The sequence below is a fragment of the Halictus rubicundus genome, chromosome 12, assembly GCF_050948215.1.
Source record: "Halictus rubicundus isolate RS-2024b chromosome 12, iyHalRubi1_principal, whole genome shotgun sequence".
NCBI lineage: Eukaryota > Metazoa > Arthropoda > Insecta > Hymenoptera > Halictidae > Halictus > Halictus rubicundus.
In genome coordinates this window covers 10,743,150-10,762,325 of record NC_135160.1, presented here as the reverse complement: position 1 = coordinate 10,762,325, position 19,176 = coordinate 10,743,150, and the positions used below count along the sequence as shown (strand labels likewise).

The 19,176-nt window shown below is 47.8% G+C and overlaps 1 protein-coding gene and 2 non-coding genes across 3 annotated transcripts in view; 1 reads left to right on the top strand and 2 right to left on the bottom strand.

The window, feature by feature from the left end:
* LOC143360097 (uncharacterized) overlaps nt 1-19,176 on the top strand; it is a 125,234-nt gene that overhangs the window by 47,955 nt on the left and 58,103 nt on the right. The window lies entirely within an intron of this gene.
* Trnav-aac (transfer RNA valine (anticodon AAC)) lies at nt 5,177-5,249 on the bottom strand. The gene has a single exon. It is a non-coding gene; the product is annotated as a tRNA-Val (tRNA).
* Trnav-aac (transfer RNA valine (anticodon AAC)) lies at nt 6,047-6,119 on the bottom strand. The gene has a single exon. It is a non-coding gene; the product is annotated as a tRNA-Val (tRNA).

The window sequence follows — 19,176 nt, the reverse complement described above, 5'->3', positions numbered from 1 at the left end:
ACGACCGGAGAATACGGGAGGAGGCAAAGAGCTCGGAAAATTCGATCCCTTTCGTCGCGAAATCTTTCCGTAACGGAGCTGCGGAGAGCTTTGATCCTCGATGACCCCGATATCGAGTGCGGGGTACGAAGCCACGCGAGGGAACGTGTTCGACTTGTTTCCCTTTTCCGTTTCCGGTAGCCGGGGCTAGGGCCGGTATGTCGAGCTGATATCCGGTCGAGTCCTCTGCGCGTCATCGCACGGAACAATGGTGCTCCGCGTTGCGCGCCAAGGATCGCAGGACAGGGAGACCCTTGCGAGCCCTTCGAGAGTGGATCTCGCGCAGCTTGGATTCTCGCGTCGCGCGAAAAAAATATGTGCTCCCCCCGATGGAAACGGAAACGGGGACGAGAACAATGGTCAGCGCGCTTCGGCCGAAACGATCGGACGCGGATATGCATCGCGTCTCGCGTGCAGCGGCGCATTGTCGACGCGTCGCTCGTCGCTCGTCGCGCATCGTCGCGTGTCGCTCGGCGCGCAACAAAAGCCCACCGTGCGCCGGGGTAACCGTGTCTCGCCGGCCGACAGGAATCGGGGAAAGAAAGCGGGGAAAGCGAAGAAAGGAGGACGGGGAACCGGAGAGAAGAGGCTACGGGAAAAAAGGGGTAACGGGACGACGCCCGTAAAACTCGCGCAGGTCGCCGGGGCGAAATGAAAGGAAACCGAAGAAAAGAAAGGAGAAACGAGATACCGGAGAAGACCGGAACAGAGGAGAAAGGAAACGAGAGGCGGCAGGAAAGAAGACGCGGCCAGGCCACCTCGCACTTTTCCTATCTCCCGCCGGAGCATTAGAAGTTGCGAGCTCGGAAGCTCTCGAGCGGAGGCGTCGCGACGTCTCTCCGACGGATCGGCACCGACCCGCGACGCCTTGCGACGCCTTGCGACGCCTCGCGACGCCCCCGCCAGTGTTCGCATAAAATATGCACAGCACGTTTAAAATAATCTTCTCCGCGGACGGAAAGAACCGACGGGTCCTGCGCAAACGAGGTCGTCAAATACGAAGCATGCAGATTATCGTATCAACCCGATTAATTTTACGGTTTTACATGTTAGTACTTTTTTGTAATTCGTAATTTCCTAAAAAGAAAGATGGAGGAAATTTATATCTATCGTATTGTACATTAAGAACGGCAAAATAGAATTTTATTTCGGTACAAAGGAAATTAATAACCAGACTGCGGATTTTATGGATTTATAGCAAAAATGGTTGGGTGTTATTCCAAACAATAAAAAGATTACAGGAATTTAACACTAGAACTACCGGACCAGTCAAAATGACTGGTTCCCAATTTTCTTTTACTGAAATTGTAAAAATTTTTGAACGAACTTCTTCAGTGAAGCAGATATCACAATAAAAGTTGTGTGAAGTCCGAATGGACACAGTCTTGTCACTGTTACAAAGCAATATACATCACCCGCATTTATTGCTCGGTAGTTCTAGTGTTAAGAGTGCCAATACATTTCTTACAACTTGATAAAATTATCATCTATGTCTATTAATAACATTCATATTTAGTAGACTCTGTTCAGAATCTTCATCAGGAGTATGACTCGATATTGTAGGGCAAGGGGTTAAGGGAAAGAAATCTGCGAGGCTCGAGCTAAAGAGATCCAATCCATTAGTGGACAGTTCATGGCGTATAGTTTGTGGAAACGTTACCGAGTCGAACGTTCTTCGCAGAAGCTTCGCAACTGTAACACCACCAATTAGTATCAAAGACGAATCCGCTTCAAATCTCAGCGCGCGTGTATTGTAATTTAGATTTCTATCTGTGCTATCTAGCCGCTTATAATCCCATCGAGTTCGATGCTGAAGTCATTCCAGAAGAGGCAAGGCGCCCCAGATTCGTTCATCCGTGCATCTCGCGCCTCGTATCTCGGTCAATCCTCCTTGGGAGATCCATAGTTCGCAGGCTTGCCGGATTTTCCCGCGCCTCCGAAATCCTCGCTCGTTGTTGCGCGCCCAATGTAACGGTAAAAACCAGCGGGAACCTCATTGCAAATTCAATTTCAACAATTTCATCAATTTTTGAAATTCAAAAGTTCATTAGTTTATAGATGCAGTCCATTTATTACAGGCAAAAATCTCAGACATTTCATAGCCCCCAATAATTGTAAAAAGGAGACCCTACCGATCGAGAAAATTCCGAGATACCTGGAGTTAAAGTGTTATGAGTATGACCCAGGTCCTCTGTCACCCCATCTGGCAAAACTTCATTGTCAACCAGACTGCCAATCAAAACGCAAAATCACGCTGATTGGCTGTCCGGCCAAGACGAACATTCGTATAAATATGCGTCCTTCGAAAAATAGAAAAAAGAAAAAGCAAAAGGACGAAACCGCACGCGTCCACCGTTCACCTTTTTTTACACGACTGTTGTTACCGCGACTGTATCATTGTATATCTTGTTGAGGTTTGAAATTATATTCTGTTAATCGAATCGTGTTAATTGAATCGTTCTGTTATACGTCAAACACCGTATCAGCCCTATCCCTATAACTAGTGACAGGGTCCAACGCGATTCGCGACAACGAAGAAAATTCGGACGGAGATTTACGTCAAGCAGATTTTCGTCGACTTTGAAAAACTCTGGCCGCGGACGCGTTCGCGTAACACTCGTTCTCGCGCGAGGCGTGAATTTCCTCGTGTCGCGAGTTTCCACCGGTGAAATTTCTGGACCGGGGCACGCCCCTCCTATTAGCGTCGCGTCGGGACGAATTGAAACCGAGGCGAACCGCAACACCAGGTTTTTTTAATCAAACGCGTTTTAAACTCGACCGATCAAACTTTCGACACGGCCCGTTTGAACTTGCGACGCCCGGACTTTCCGACTGCCGGCGTTTTAAACCTTCCGGTCAAACTCGCTGCAGTTCGGTGCATCGTGACATCCCAGGTTATGCTCTCTCGAGCTGGGATTTCCTATGCAACCGATCGCACACGCAACTGTGCACGGATAATAATCGTACATGTTTTCCATTTGCTTTCTTTCTTTTCTCGCAAAATTCCTATTCTTCTAATAGCGGCGAATGTTCCCATTCCACCTTCTCTTCTGATCAATAATGATATAACAAATCGTCGCCTCTCTCGTTTAATTGATACTTGGAAGGCGCGGGACCTGGGTTTAGGTTTAGCTAGTATTTTAACCTCTTAACCCTTAGCACTCGAATGGTGACTCTGAAGCACCACCAGAAATTGTTGTGGCATTATTTCAAAGAAATTAGAAAAAATATTACAAAATATTTGTTACATTACAATATTTGTATTTAATAGATTACTAAACATTAAAATACTATATGTAGAAATCGGATCAGTTTCGTTTGAATAAATTGAAAATATTGTCAGACGGAAGAAAAATTTAATTTTACATTGAAAATAGTGCCGAGTGCAAAGGGTTAAGTACTGTACGCCACTATAGTGGTTTCCGTGGAAAGCAGCAGTTTGATCGGTACGCACCACTATAGTGGCTTTTATTCCCGCGGAGGCCAGGCGCGCCGTCTCTGGGAGACAGATCTGCGGACTATCGCGCCGTTTGAACGGTACGCCACTATAGTGGCTTCCGTGGAAAGTAGCAGTTTGATCGGTACGCACCACTATAGTGGCTTTTATTCCCGCGGAGGCCAGGCGCGCCGTCCCTGGGAGACAGATCTGCGGACGATCGCGCCGTTTGAACGGTACGCCACTATAGTGGCTTCCGTGGAAAGCAGCAGTTTGATCAGTACGCACCACTATAGTGGTTTTTTGCGTTCCGTGGCCAGGCGCGCCGTCCCTGGGAGGCAGAGTTGCGGACGAGCGTGCCGTACTGGGAAAGACAGTCGCGGACGAGCGCGCCGTCATTAACCCTTTGAGCGCTGAGTTGCCAGACGTTAAGAATTTTAATTGCAAGGTATATTGATTGTAACTAAAATAAATTATGTGTTCACCTCAAAAGCCTTAATAACCATTTATTTCATAACATGAACAATATAACGGTAGTAAATTGCACCTTTTAAATATTAAAATTTAATCATTTTGTGTTGTGTGGTAAATCTCAAAGCAGGGTTCAATGCACAAGCCAACGTTACATTCTTTGCATTCGTAACGCGTGTCAGATCTGCGATTATTTTTAGTGCAAACAGCGCATCTGCGTCGTGAAGAATGTTTTCTATTTTCATTAGTTACGCAGGAAGTAGCGTAACACATATGTGAGAACGCGTATGTGGGTTCATAGCCAAAAACGAATGGTTATGTGAAAACGCATGTGTGGGTTCATAGCCAAAAACGAATGGTTGTGTGAAAACCCGTATATGGGTTCATAGCGCTCAAAGGGTTAAGAGGTTAAAGGTACCGACTAGCTATTCAGCTCCTGGCGAATTTCAATTGAAAATTATGCAATTGGTAAGAAGACCAGTGGATCAAGATAAAATTCCACTATATTTAAAATAATTGGTGAACCGTCTAAATTGAATCAGAGATTGTCATCTGTACTGTCATCGAAACAGTCCGTCTTTTCAGTGTTAAAACGTCACTTCGCACGCGGAGCTGTAGACTATTTTCGATCGATCGCACATGGCATAAAAAATCGCGAAATCCCTGAAGGCTGCAATCGCCTGGATCGGTTGCGTAATTCGGGGCGTGACCGGGTAAATCCCGACCGGTTGCCCCAGCCAGTAGCAGCTTGGACTGCGATCGAAGCGGAACGGAGCGGAGCCGAGCGGTGGCCCGTTACCGATTATACGCAGCCGATTCGATCCGATCCGATCCGACGCGACGCGACGCGACGGGACGCTCTCTCGAAACCTGGATCAAAGTTTCACGGCAGGCTCGCAGGCTCGATGGCTCTCCTCGGCATACTCTCGGTCCGGTTTACACGATCGTTACACGGGGCTGCTGCATAATGCATGCACTTTCGCGCGCGCGCTACGATCGGTAGTTTACGGTTAATCGACTGGTACTTCGCCGATTTGCGAGATTCTACGTTCCCGCCATGTCGTTACGCGCCCCTCCTCTCCGCGTGTGTTTCTGTTTCGCCAAAGGTCGGACGCGAGGGTCCAAGTTCCCTGGTGGATTCCGGGAAAATACGGGAATATTGTTTCGCGTTTCATGCGCCGAGCAGAAATAACATCTCTCGTTGAAAATTGGAGGGAAAAAAAAAATTCATGTTTCCGCCCGGGATCGAACCGGGGACCTTCCGCGTGTTAGGCGGATGTGATAACCACTACACCACGGAAACCGTTGGAACGGTGATCCGGTTTTGGCGTATCCACGCTTAGGAAATTCTTATCATGTTACACGCTGTCGATCGCACTCCCTGGATTCAATTGTTTTATAAACGTATGGATGGAACGATACTCGTTCGCTCGGTTGATCTGGCTTGTGTCATGTTCTCGCTACCTCTCGTATTAATTTTATCCGTGATTTACAACGACATTCGTTTCCGTTACCGTTTTTAAGCTTGACGAACGTTTTACGGTTGTCACGATTTTTTAAACGCTGCTAGATACGGCCGGAGTCTGTTTCGGATTTTCTGGCTGTCCTTCTATCCCGAGAATTAAAGGTAATAACTCTCCTACAAAGTGATTAATTCGTACCGTGTTGTACGGAAACCGCGTTGTAAGAAACTCAGGATTAGAACAAATCAGATTAATTTTTGCTTCGCGTTATATGGAGGGTTTACTGTGATCAGTAGACTGCGGATCTTTATGCAATATAAAAAATATTTCCATCGATTGCAAGACGGAGGAGCGAAATAAAAGTTTCTTTATTCTCTTAATTATTTTATTCAGCTGAAAACAACACGCTGGTGGCGCTTGAAATCTTTTCAACGTCTCCGTTGCTTTAAATCGTGCTTACCCATTTTTCTCAGAAACGCATAAAATCCGCAGTCTAGTGATCACGAAAGACACTTGATTCAAGAACGTAAATTTCATTGTGTTTCGCATTGTTCTCAAAGTTTATCGACGCACGACTATGAAAAGAGGTATAGGTGTGTTAAAAAAAAGCAATGTTTCGCCGCGAAAAAAAAATTCATGTTTCCGCCCGGGATCGAACCGGGGACCTTCCGCGTGTTAGGCGGATGTGATAACCACTACACCACGGAAACCGGTTGCGGTGTGGTTCGTTTTAGCGGTTCGCTGGCTGCCTCGAGGCTTTGATCGATCGCTTCGCAAGCGCGAAACCGGCTGCTCGATCGAACCCGACGTGTTCCCCCGGTCGCGTTGGGCCTCGGATAAAAATCGAGCGGCCCTTTCCAGAGTCCTTGTTCTTGCGACAGAAGGGACGATAAGAGTGAAACTGCCTCGGGATCCGTGCGGGGTCAGGGGCCAGGGTGCACGAGCAGCGAGCGCAGCGGCGGGGGGTATTTTATGTCGCATGAAATTGAAATGTCACAGTGCGACGTTTCCGTATCTGATAACAAAGCGCAATAACACACACGGCTGCGCAATAATGCACGCGTCTGTGCAGTCACGTACGCTTCCATCGCATTTGGCGGCACGCACGCGCGCGATAACATCTAATTTCGGGCAGGAAGTACATCCGCGTACGTCCGAGCGGAACACCGGCGGACGAAGCGTTCCGTTCTCGAACGACTTTCGGCAGGAGATTCGGTCGGCCGGTGGTCGGACCGGCTCCCGAAAACGCTGGAGCCACTCGCGAACGAAACGATCCAACTTTGATTTTAACGAGCTCGCCTGCACAATGACAGCGCACACGTCCGTCACGATATGCACGAATTATTGCCCGCAGTTGCCTGACAGTTTTAATGATATAAACAATTAATGTTACGCACGCAGCGAATCCCGCTACCGTACTCGATCATCAAATTGGGCAATTCGTTGGCGTAGCGGGCCCTGTTGAATGGAGTATGTCGAGGAGGTTATTACAATTATTAGGGGTACCCATACGGAATCAATTATTTGCATAGAATTTGGTTTGAATTTAGTTCTGTACCGATCGTTGAAACACGTATTCTTTTACAGGCTTCGGTAAAGCAGCCTGTGTTCATAATATTCCATAAAGTATAATTTTTATTTACAACCCTGTAATAAAATGGCGAGGTCCGTACCTTCCGAGGATCGTATTCGTCATTGCATACTTTTTCATTTTCATGCGAGATTTAATGTACTGAAGAAATGAAGAAGAAATGAGAAATGAGAAATGTATTGAAGGTCAACAAGTGTCAACGTTGGTTCGGAAGGTTTGCTGCCGGTGATTATGATCTCTCTGACAGGCCTCGACGACCAGTTGAATTTGATAATGACACCCTAAAATCTCTAGTGGAAGCTGATCCGAAACTAAGTATACAAGAACCATCGAGAAGCCTTGGGACCACATGGTCAACTATACAAAAGCACCTACACGAAATGGGAAGGGCGTATAGGCAAGGATTATGGGTACCGCATCAATTATCTGAGACCAACGAGAATATTCGTCGATCAATTTGCACTTGATTGCTATCCAGATTTCGTGGAGATCCATTTCTTAGCAGAATCGTTATCGGAGATGAAAAATGGATTCTTTGTGATAACATAAAGCGTTCCCAGCAATGGCTTTCTGCAAATCAAACCGCAATATCAAACCCTAAACCTAGCTTATCACTTGGAAAGGTGTTACTGTGCATTTGGTGGGACTGTCGTGGCATAATTCACTTTGAGTCGTTGAAACCTGAAAAAACAGTTACTGCTGAGTTGTATTGTTAGTAATTACAACGGCTGTATTCAGAACTATTGAAAAAGAGCAAACTGCAAACTGACAATGCCCGGCCCCATACAGCGAAACTCATTCAGGAAAAAATCAAAGAATTGCAATTGGAAATTTTACCCCACACCCGTACTCACCGGATATTGCTCCCTCTGATCTTTTCAGATCTCTGGAGCATTATTTAAGAAATAAAACATTCTGTAGAAGATGTAAGGAGGCACCTTGAGTCATATTTTGCTTTACGAACCCCGGATTTCTATAAGAGGGGGACTGAAAATTTGCAGGAAAGATGCAAATTGTCCTTGATAATGATGGAGATTATACGGGGTGTCCCGTAACTGGTGGTACAACCGAACAGGGGGTGATTCTACATGAACAACTGAGTCGAAAATATAGAATAAAATGTTTTGATACAAGGCTTTGTTTTCGAGAAAAATGAGTTTGAAAATTTGTCTAGAGCGCGTGCACTCGGCTTACTTGCGGCTCAACGGACTTTATTCCGAGTTACCTCAACCTTTTTTCGCAAAGGTTTTCGAGGTTTGTATACATCGAATAAATCGAAGGTCGAGGTTATAATGTTAGAATTACCTTTGAGGAATTCGTTTAATTCATAAATTGCCGGGAGTGCTGTCTACGTTCTTGTAGACATAATTGTGCTCTTCGTATTAAATTCCTTCGAACCTCTTGTAATGTGCAATTATTATGTTGCTTTAAGTGTTCAAACGCTGTCACAATTTTTTGTTGTAATTGTTCGTTGCTTGTTATATCATCACGATACAGAATCGATTTCACCTGACCCCACAAATAAAAATCTAACGGTGACAAATCCGGAGGTCGTGGCGGCCAAGGTACTCTGCCACCGCGGCCGATCCACCACTGATTATTTTCACTTAAAAAATCATCCTGTTGAAAAATTAGCGTTCTTCGAATCCCGTTGAGCCGCAAGTAAGCCGAGTGCACGCGCACTAGACAAATTTTCAAAATCACTTTTTCTCGAAAACAAAGCCTTCTATCAAAAAATTTTATTCCATATTTTCGACTCAATTTTTCATGTAGAATCACCCCCTGCTCGGTTGTACCACCAGTGACGGCACACCCTGCTTAATAACATAAGAAATAAAAACTTGAATTTACTACAAAGTTTGTTGCAGATTTCAAAATAATTCATTACACTTATGGGTCCCCCTAATACTTTGAGCTTGCACGTGCAGCGAGGCGATTGACACGGTTACGAACGTGAGATCTACCATCCCTTCCGAAGGATGTGCGGACGTCTTCGTTTGATTGAATGCACTTCGAATCGTCGTGGCGAACCATTCTCTCAGTCGTCAATCGCAGCAGCATCTCGCATGTTCTGTTGAACCGAGCGGTGCCGCCAGTTCAATATTTAATATCTTGACCCAGCGACGCGGTCGCACGGCGCAGAAGGCTGTCGGGCACACGAGATCCCAGCCAACCCTGTCCCAAGTTCATCTTTTGCCCGGATTCGTTCGGAGCAGCGGAAAGATTAGCTCGGCGGCGCTTAGAGTCCGTTGAATCTCGTCGCCGTCACGTAGCAGGAGGTTTTTCTGAAAAGTAATCTGCTCGGGCCGCGATGTATTCCGTCGGTGGCGGGCGCACGGAGACTCGGCACCGTTAATCCGTAAAACAAACCTGCATAATCCGTCCTCTCGCCGAGCAGGACGAGGACCGGCTGGCTTCGGGAGAGCCCTAGCGCGAGTACGTGTACGCCCTCTCGTCCGCGCCCCCACGCCTCGAGTTCTCTTGTTTGCCTTGAAATATTCACGGTTTAATCTAAACTTTCATCTTATCGTCGCCGTTCGGGCCCGGGGATTGGATGTCGGCCGATTCGATCGAACCGGGGCTGTTTTAGGGCTCGGCGGGGCTGCGGAGCCGCGTTTCGACCCCGAGCTACGACGCGTTGTAAACCGACCCGAGGACGATCGAGTCGTTTCCCCGAGCTTTACGATCGCACGGAAAGATTCTAGGGCCGGCGGAAAGATTTTCCTATGCTTTTCCGAAAGTCGACAGGTTCGCCCTACACCCCTGGGGAACGTGCGGATGGCATGCCGATTAGTCCTAAATATTTACCCTTGCTAGCCCTGCGCCAGACTCGGCATCGACCTCTGCAATAGTTCATCGCACTCCGGAATTATGTAAACACCTGTTAAATGTCGTCTCAGCCTCGACATAGCAGCGCAAATGTGTATCCGAACACAACTTTATTTTCACCCGTTTCACGAATTCGGATTTGCGTAATGGTTCGATGACGAGTGGACAACTGAACTGAAAGGTTCGCTCGCGCGCTTTACATACCGTGCCCCTACTCTTATCAACTAAACTGAGATTCGTGGAAAAGGCTAAAGCTGTCGCTTTGTGCTGTTTATTTTAAACCGTCGTCCCGGGTATACAAATTCTGGGCTCATCCTTGCATGCCACACGCGCAATGACTTTCACCAGACGGTTAATCGCTTTAATTTACAATCGTATTTCCTTTTACCCGAACCTCGCGACCCTTTGTAGCCTGGCGGCCCCGGATCCACCTTTCGGTTTTTCCGTGCTCGCTGGAACACTTCAGGTGAGAAAGTTCTCCAAATTGAGGTGTTTTTTGCGGCCTAAGATAGACGCATTGTGACTATCTTTACACGCTATTGGCGTGAGGCGCAACAAACGCTATCGCGTAGTCGCCAAAGTGAACGAGATTAGGGTGTTTACTCTTCGTGGTATACACAATTTTCGTATCGAATGACTAGCAGTAGCCATCCTCCACTAATCTCTCACAATATTTCACATCTCATTCCGTGTCAATTTCGCATACATGAATTCTGCAGTTAGAAACAAAAATACGCATTTCTATCTGTAACAAAAGGGTTAACCGTTCGGACGAGGGAACATCAGCAGTGTCGTAGCAAGTTCTGGAAGAAACGGGCGGGACTTTGAACGGTAAGGTGTTCGTGCACAGCTGCATAAAAAGACGTCATGCTTGTTTCAGCAGGCAGCGAAAGAATGGCTCGGAACTGAGTGTTTCGGGGGCGATTCAGATAATTTGGAACACAGGACTACCTCCCCTATTTTTGTACCGCCCCTTGTGCCAAATCCCAAGCCCCCCGATGCTCACCCCCTCGGTCGCCGTTTCTCCCCCGCTGCTCGGCTCCGTGATATAATTGGAAAGGAGTCCAGGACGTCGGGGATAATCGCCTGACACAAAGCTTATTATATAAAGATTATCACGGACCCCCGGAGAACGGTGCGACGCGCCGCGCTGTCGACGAGATGAGAATATTTTGAAAAATTATCGCGCCTTGGAAAAAAAAAAGATCCGACGCTCTCGGAAATTTATTATCCGCTCGAAAATTGATCGTTCTTTCCCGCCACCCCTCGGGGTCCTCTTTTTAGTCGTCGCCGCGCGGCATACCCCCTCCCCCCAACCCTCCCCGGTTGTCCGGGCGTGTTCGATAAACCCGGCGGCGAGAATTTTTGAAAAATTAAAACTTCCGGGGGAAACGAGCGCGTAAAGTCCGCACGGCGCGATAATAAGAACAGAAGCAACGGTGATTCGTGCGCGGAATAAATTCCAGGAAATCGATACTCGGTGGATCGCGAACGCGCCGCCGGCCGTTTCATCGTTTTACGAGGGCGTTATTATTTCTAATAGGTTTCTAAAAGCGACCGGTTACCCGTTGGACGCGACGACGACGAGGAGACGGCGCGGCGCCGAGCGGAGAGCAATCCCGTGGGAAAGTGTGTACCGGGAAATCGGCTCCTGTTACGACATAATTCCCCGCGGCCGCGGGGGAAGGAGGGAAGCGGCGTCGCGTAAAAGCGAGCGCGTACTTGCGGCGTCCGTTTCGTCTCGCGGCTGCATTAAAATATTGATCAACGGCAGCGGTTGCGGCGGCGAAGGGTGAAGGGTGAAGGGTAACGGTTAACGGGTACCATACACGCGGGTCAATACCAGCCAGCGGCCTTGCTTAATCAATTAATCGGTGCGCTCCACTTTCGCTAATGAATATGTTGTTTCGCGCCGAAGAACCGCCGCGCTGGGAATAGTTGTCGCGCTAAACGGCCGCGTCTTACGGCCGCCGCGCCGCGCCGAAACGTGCACCGCCCGGAACGTTCGATTAATCGTTCCTCCCGCGGACTCGAGACGCAATCGGATTTGCGGCGTCACGCAAATCGATTCCCCGGCCCTCGTTTCGACCGCGTTCCTCCTCGCTGTTACATTTGCGGTGCAACGTTCTTTCGCCGTTTTCGACCGTTGCGGGGATGAACCGGAGAGGTTCTTGCGGGTGTCGAGCCTCGTACTGCAAGAGCGCGCGAGCGCACGATTTGCCGCAAGGGGTAGCAGGGCAGCGACGACGTCGATGGAATTCGACGATCGCGACGCAATCTGACGATCAGCGGCCACGGTCCGCGGCGCAGTTCGCCCAGACAATAAATAACGTTAACATGTACGGGCGAGAATAAATAAAGTTTCGTTGAAATAAAGTCTCGCGAGAATAAATAAAGTTTCGCGATTACAGTACCGGTCAATCGTATTGGTCCGTTTGTACTCCTTTGGCGGATACAGGATTAAGATTCCGCGGCAGGATCGAAGATGGAAGAAACGCGTCGCCGTTGCGCCGCGAACGACGCCACGGAACTGTGTCGCGGGGTAAAAATAAAGCTTTGAAGACGGGCCGGATCGATGCGCCAGGAATGCAGAGCTGCATTCCTCGAGGATATTTGATATTCTGACGCGGGCGGGATGAAAACAGCCGCCCGTACGAGAATTGGGTCGTGCTCGGTTAGAAATAGGCGTACGGACGCGCGACGCTACGTCGCGTCGCGCCGCGCCGCGCCGCGCCGGTTCGGCCCGGTGAGTTTCTAAAACGGTCCGGTAGCTCGCAGTCGGGCGAGCAATCACGATCGAGAGATTCGCTCTGACGAGATACGGCCGGATATCGATCGGACGGGTGCGCGACGACTGCACACGTTGCATCTGTGGGTAGGGTCTACTTATCATTAACTACACTTGCTGGCGAACTCAATTTAATCTCTATATATACACGTATTGTTCGCGACTGTACAATTTTATGCGAGGTACCTTCGAACAACGCTCGACGACTGTCTACTACTCCGAAGTGTATCTCGCGACGACTTCCGACTGACTCCTCGAAAGTCCTGTACAACTTAATTCTAACGCCTTCGTTTGCCCCGGTAAAAATCCTAAACAACCCTGATTGGCTAACCCACGCTTTGGGTCCTTCCAATCAGAGCTGTTCTTTTTCTTCGTCTCACCCCCGGTTCCTTCCGCCCTTGGCGTGTTTGTTTTCGGAACGGCGAGGTGATCGGAGAAGATGATGGGACTTTCCTCCGGGCCACCCATGCTTGACCCAAGTGTCGATAGACCGTTGGGTCCGCTTCAAGTGCCCTTCAGTTCGTCTCTTAATTTACGACGGTCTCGGTTTGCTATTGAGAACTTTGGGACAAAACTCTAATAAACATGCTTCGACTAGGTCTGGAAAATGTCCACTCGAAAATAGCTTCGTCGAACGAGAGTCGTAAATTGCGTTGGCCGTTTGCACGAAAGGAAGACTCTTTTGTGTGCGTGCGACCGGACGCTACACATCTTCCGCTGCTAAACGATTCCTCCCCCGAGGAGCGACTGTCGTCGACCGCCTCCCTGCAGTAGATGGAGAAGGCGGAACAGGGGTTGGGAGGCTAGAACGGGGAACCGTGTCACGAAATCGTCAACTGAAAGTTTCGTCAAGGTTAAAAAAAGGCGAAAGGCTCGAACCGGAGAGAGAAAAGGCAAGCCGTTCTCCTCGGGAAACGTCTCGCGTTGCACTCGGACGCGCGCGTCGGATGCCTCTACATCGGTTGCCACTTATCGATCTCGACCCGCGCCGTAAGCTCGTGGGAAAACTTCACTTCCGCGGCGGTTGCTCGCATCTCTCGGAAGAGGTTGATGTGGATCCGTTTCGAATAATTCGCCGAGATATGGACCGCGTTGCCTCTTCCAGCTGTTCTCCGCCGTCTGCTCGGCAGCGAACGCGCCCGCCGGATTTTCCTTCGCGGTTCCGGAACGATTTCAACGCGGAAGCGGCTGTTTGCACGCGGAACCGCGTCCCCGATCCTTGTCGAAGACGTCCGGTCGCTTTGAAGCGAGCTCGCCACTCGTTAAACACTCCCGTGCAAATACCAGGATCATGGGGATTCGATTACGCCACGGGAAGGGACACCGGGCGACGTCCGTCGAACCCCGAAGGCGCATCTCCTCGCACTTTCTATAGAATTCAAGTGGATAAGGTGGTATAAAATAATAGAGATTGTCCTCGATTCGTTTATCAACAATATCGGTAAGCGCGAATGTCGGTGTAGTGCTGGTGTTGTAGTCTCGGAGGCTTACAATCAACTGGCGACTCTTGATGCATTCTTAAACACGTCGGAGTTAGAAAAGGCAAAAAGATAGGAGGGAAAAAGATAAGAGAATAGAAAAGGAAAACTTGAGGAGACAGTGACAGCGATCGGGACAGCGGAAAATGGTCATAAACAGAGAAAGCTGAGAGGTAGGCGAAGGACCGAGACTAACGAAAACCAGAACTCTGGCAACGTTCTGAAGGATGCATTGGAAATTCGTGAAGGGCTGGTCACCAAAAATGTGCGAATAGCAGGCAGGAAATAGAGAATAATAGCGCAACAGAGTTGGAAAGGAAAGAGAAATTCTTAGAAGAAATATATGCGTTGGCGTACGTGGTGATATCGCCATCACAGAATCAAACTTTATTCTTCGATCCCCGATTGCACGGTGTACAGCTGCCATTTTATATTAGGGGTACCCATAAGTGATCAATTATTTGCGAAGAATTCGTTTTGCCTTTAGTTCTGTACCGATCGTTGAAACGCGTATTCTTTTACAGTTTTCGGTAAAGCAGCCTGTGTTCAAAATATTCCATAAAGTATAATTTTAGGGGTGCCCATACGTAATCAATTATTTGCATAGAATTTGGTTTGAATTTAGTTTTGTACCGATCGTTGAAACACGTATTCTTTTACAGGCTTCGGTAAAGCAGCCTGTGTTCATAATATTCCATAAAGTATAATTTTTTTTTATAACCCTGTAATAAAATGGCGTCCGTACCTTCCGAGGATCATATTCGTCATTGCATACTTTTTCATTTTCATGCGGGATTTGATGCAACGGTAACGACAAAGAAAATTTGTGATGTTTATGGAGATGTATCGAAGGTCAACAAGTGTCAACGTTGGTTCGGAAGGTTTGCTGCTGGTGATTATGATCTCTGACAGGCTTCGAAGTGGACGACCAGATGAGTTTGATAAGGACACCCTAAAATCTCTAGTGGAAGCTGATCCAAAATTAAGTATACAAGAATTATTGAGAAGCCTTGACAATGCCCGGCCCTATATAGCGAAACTCACTCAGGAAAAAATCAAAGAATTGCAATGGGAAGTTTTACCGCACCCCCGTACTCACCGGATATTGCCCCCTCTGATCTTTTCAGATCTCTGGAGCATTATTTGAGAAATAAAACATTCTGTAGAAGATGCAAGGAGGCACCTTGAGTCATATTTTGTTTCACGAACCCTGGATTTCTATAAGAAGGGGACTGAAAATTTGCAAGAAAGACGGCAAACTGTCCTTGATAATGATGGAGATTATATAATAAATTAAGAAATAATGAATTTACTACAAAGTTTGTTTTAGATTTCAAAATAATTGATTACTTATGGGTCCCCCTAATATAAGAACGTTTATCGTATTGCTCTCTTTGACTATCACTTTTTCAGATCTCTCGAGCATTATTTAAGAAATAAAACATTCTGTAGAAGATGCAAGGAGGCACCTTGAGTCATATTTTGTTTCACGAACCCTGGATTTCTATAAGAGGGGGACTAAAAATTTGCAGGAATGATGGCAAACTGTTCTTGATAATGATGGAGGTTATAAAATAATCTAAGAAATAGAAATTTGAATTTACTACAAAGTTTGTTTTAGATTTGAAAATAATTGATTACTTATGGGTCCCCCTAATGATTCTCGTGGCAGAACGGTCCCGGTTTTCGGATCGCGCAGCGAAATCTCGGAGTATCCCAGGTCTCGCGGAGAGCTTGAAAGGATTCTTCTGTGTGTCCGGATTACGGGCGCGCCGGAAACGCGGTTACAAGAGCGGAAACGAAAGAGCGAAGCTCCTCGGGAAACGGAAGCGCCCGCGCGCGCATAATTCCGACCGGCTCTCTTTCGAACCGGTTCGACTCGCAGCCGCGGTTCGTTTTGTCTCGCAAATATTTGCGCGCGTCTTCTCTCTCTCTCTCTCTCTCTCTCTCTCTCCGAGGAGCGGAATACGTGTTCGCCGTCGATGGCATTTATCGGCTCGATGTAACGGGTGATCCGCTTTCCACGATGTCCGGGCCCGCCATTCTTCGGGGCCGGCATTTGAATGATAATGGGGAACGCGGGCGCGAGCGCGCGACAGATATTGTCGCCGGGATAATTGATATTCTCTCCCGGCCGGGAAATAAATATGCATTAACAAAATAACAAATTCTCGGGGTTCGATCGATCCCCGGCCGTTATTACGCGCGTTCGAACGGCGGACCGTTAATAATGGCGGCCCGCTGCGTGATCGAAATGCGGAAAACTGGGCGCAACCGCGGAACAACGGAACCCGTCCGCCTCTTTGTCCCGTCCTCGGTGTGTAACGAGCAAATTTATATTTTATTTACGCTCGTTGGTTAGCCAAGGGAGAGAGAGGTGTAAGAAAAACGCGAAAGCGATGGAAATTAAACGAGCCGCTTGCTACGAACGCGGAGCTTTATTGCGCGGAAGCACGACGCCGTCGCTCGGACGGTCACCGAGTCAGTTTCCTGTCGTAACGGCTCTTTCCCGCAAGTTTCTCCGTTTATTATACTGTTTCGTTGTCTAAATCCCCAGCCTCCTTGCTCCGGGCGTTCCCTCGTTCGTTGTTGTATCGATCAAGAACGAGGCTCGGCCGATTGCGATCCGAGGAAAGAAAGTTGCGATCGTGAATCGGGGCGCGGTGACCGGCTGGCATAAAATTTCATTGCAATCGGACTGCTCCTTTCGCGGTGAGAATCGGCGTCGTCGCCGGCTCGCAACGAGGATTTTATCGAGGCCTAGGTGCGTTTATCGAGGCAATTATCGTTGCCGCCATTAATTTCCACTCAATCGGCGCTGGCATAATGGCGAGCGGAACAGGGAAGGGAGCCATGGTACGAGCGAATTCTGTCAGGCTTTCGTTTTATTCGGTGCCAGTCACCGTGGTCAAGCGGAATTATCATTGTCCCTCGGCCTCCCCGGGCCCCGCCGCATCGGTTCCGTCGAACAATCATTTTCCTCGAGTGGCTGCCTGCCGACGCGTCAATAAAGGCATTTCCGTTCTGGCGTCGATCTCTCGTGGTAATGCGACGCGCGTTCACCGTTCATTGCAATTTCGCATGACGCTCGAGCGGTGCCTGCCAGCGAGCGGTCGCATTATGCGCTCTGCAAGGTCGGTTTCCCCGGAACTACCACCGAAACCGAAACGCGAATAGTTTCGCGATCGCCGAATGAAACTGCAGTAACAGCGGCGGTCGTGTCTGCCACCGGCCGAGCTCTCTGTCCCCGCGATCCAGATTATCGGCCCCAAATTAACCCATTTGCGTCATAAACAACGGTCATAGTAAATCGGCTGCCTTATCGCTAGACTGCCGGTTTTACGCGTTCACGACGAAAATTGGCAGGTGTGCCAGAAAACACGAGAAACATCGGAAGAATCTAATGTTGCTCGTATACCATTTAGAACCTATTGATATTATTAAAAACTGATTTCTATGCAACCCCCTTTCGTTGTAACCGATGCGGACGATTTTTGTTTTACACAAAGATCCCCGCATACTTATCACCAGACTGCGGATTTGATGCATTTACGACAAGAATTGGTAAACACAATTCAAAGCAGTGGACGTATTAAAAAGATTTCTAGTTTCAGTTTAATAAAATAATTGAAAGAATAGAGAAATTTTAATTTCGCTCCTGTGTCTTGCAAATCGATCTCTGTTTTATTTAGCAGAGAGATCCGCGTGCTTAATTTCTCTTTTTTTATTACACTCGAGTTGAAGGGGTATGTGTGCAGATCTCATAATTGCAATGCGCTTTTGATTCTGCAACGACGAGTTTATCGCGGCGACGCGTCTCCGGGACATTCAATTAGGGCACAGCTTTATTTTGAATCGTTCTCGCGGTTGTCCTCGAACCTGGCGCGATTCCCCCGTAATCCTTTTAAGCCTGTTACCTCCGGCTTTATTCCTCCGTCGTAGAAAAGTTCCGAATGCGCTGCCGAGGAATCGATCCAAGTGCCGTGCGATCGTAAAGGACCAACGGTTTACGGCGTCTTTTACGAGAGCTCGAGCCGGACGTATCTGCATTTACACGGCGCGATGATCGACTATGCGAGAGCACTATCTAATCCACGGCTGGTCAGTCTGTACGAGGTCCAAAGTCTGGAGTCGTGCGGAATGCCGAAAATAGCGATTCGTATCGCGTATCGAGTGCCAATAGTCTCAAAAATTCTACAAAATCAGAGTAACGCATTGAATGAAATCAAAAAAAAATTGAATAGTTAACGTTTACGATGCTGCGAGAATACTCTTCCAGCCTTCTTGTGTTTAGCGGATCCAAATACCAAATTTGCTACACTCGATACAGCGATTTCCCTATATACGTCGCCAAGGCCTGGATGATAAACGATGATGACGATTTCACGATCATCATAGCGTGATTTCACTTCGCCTCCGGATCGGTGGAGAAAAATTTGAGTGATGAGTACTATACGATGCAGTAAAAGAAAATTTTGCGACGCTTTGACCCTGATTTCCAAGGTCAAGGTGAATTTTCCGGTGCATTTTTTAAACAGATTTCCACCGATCCAGAGGTCTAGAATCACGCTACGGTGGTCGTGACATATAATTTTTATACACCCTGTACATTGACGGAAACAAACATATAAATACAAACAATTTCGTCTCTCGTTGAGTGCCGATATAGCGGCCTCAGAAATTCCACATAATCAACCTAACCCATTGAATGAAATAAAAGAATTGAATCGTTAACATGATGCTGTGAGAGTTCTCTTCCAGGCTTCTTGTGTGTAGCAATTCCACAAACCTGATTTGCTACACTCGATACGTCGACGGAAAAATTCGTATATAAATGGAAACAATTTCATCTCTCGAGGTCGGACGAGACAAAAATTGTGATATTCGTTATTTGTCATTCGCTGATAAGGGACCGATGTTTCACCTGCTTATCTTTCTTCGTTGGTTCGACCGGGGAATATTCTCGCGATAATCGACCCGACCTCGACCCGACCGAGTTCAGGTCTGTTGGCAGTTTGTGCAGGCCTTTCCCCGATCGTGATTCAAGCCGGAAAGAAAGACGTCGCGCGGGTGCACTGAAC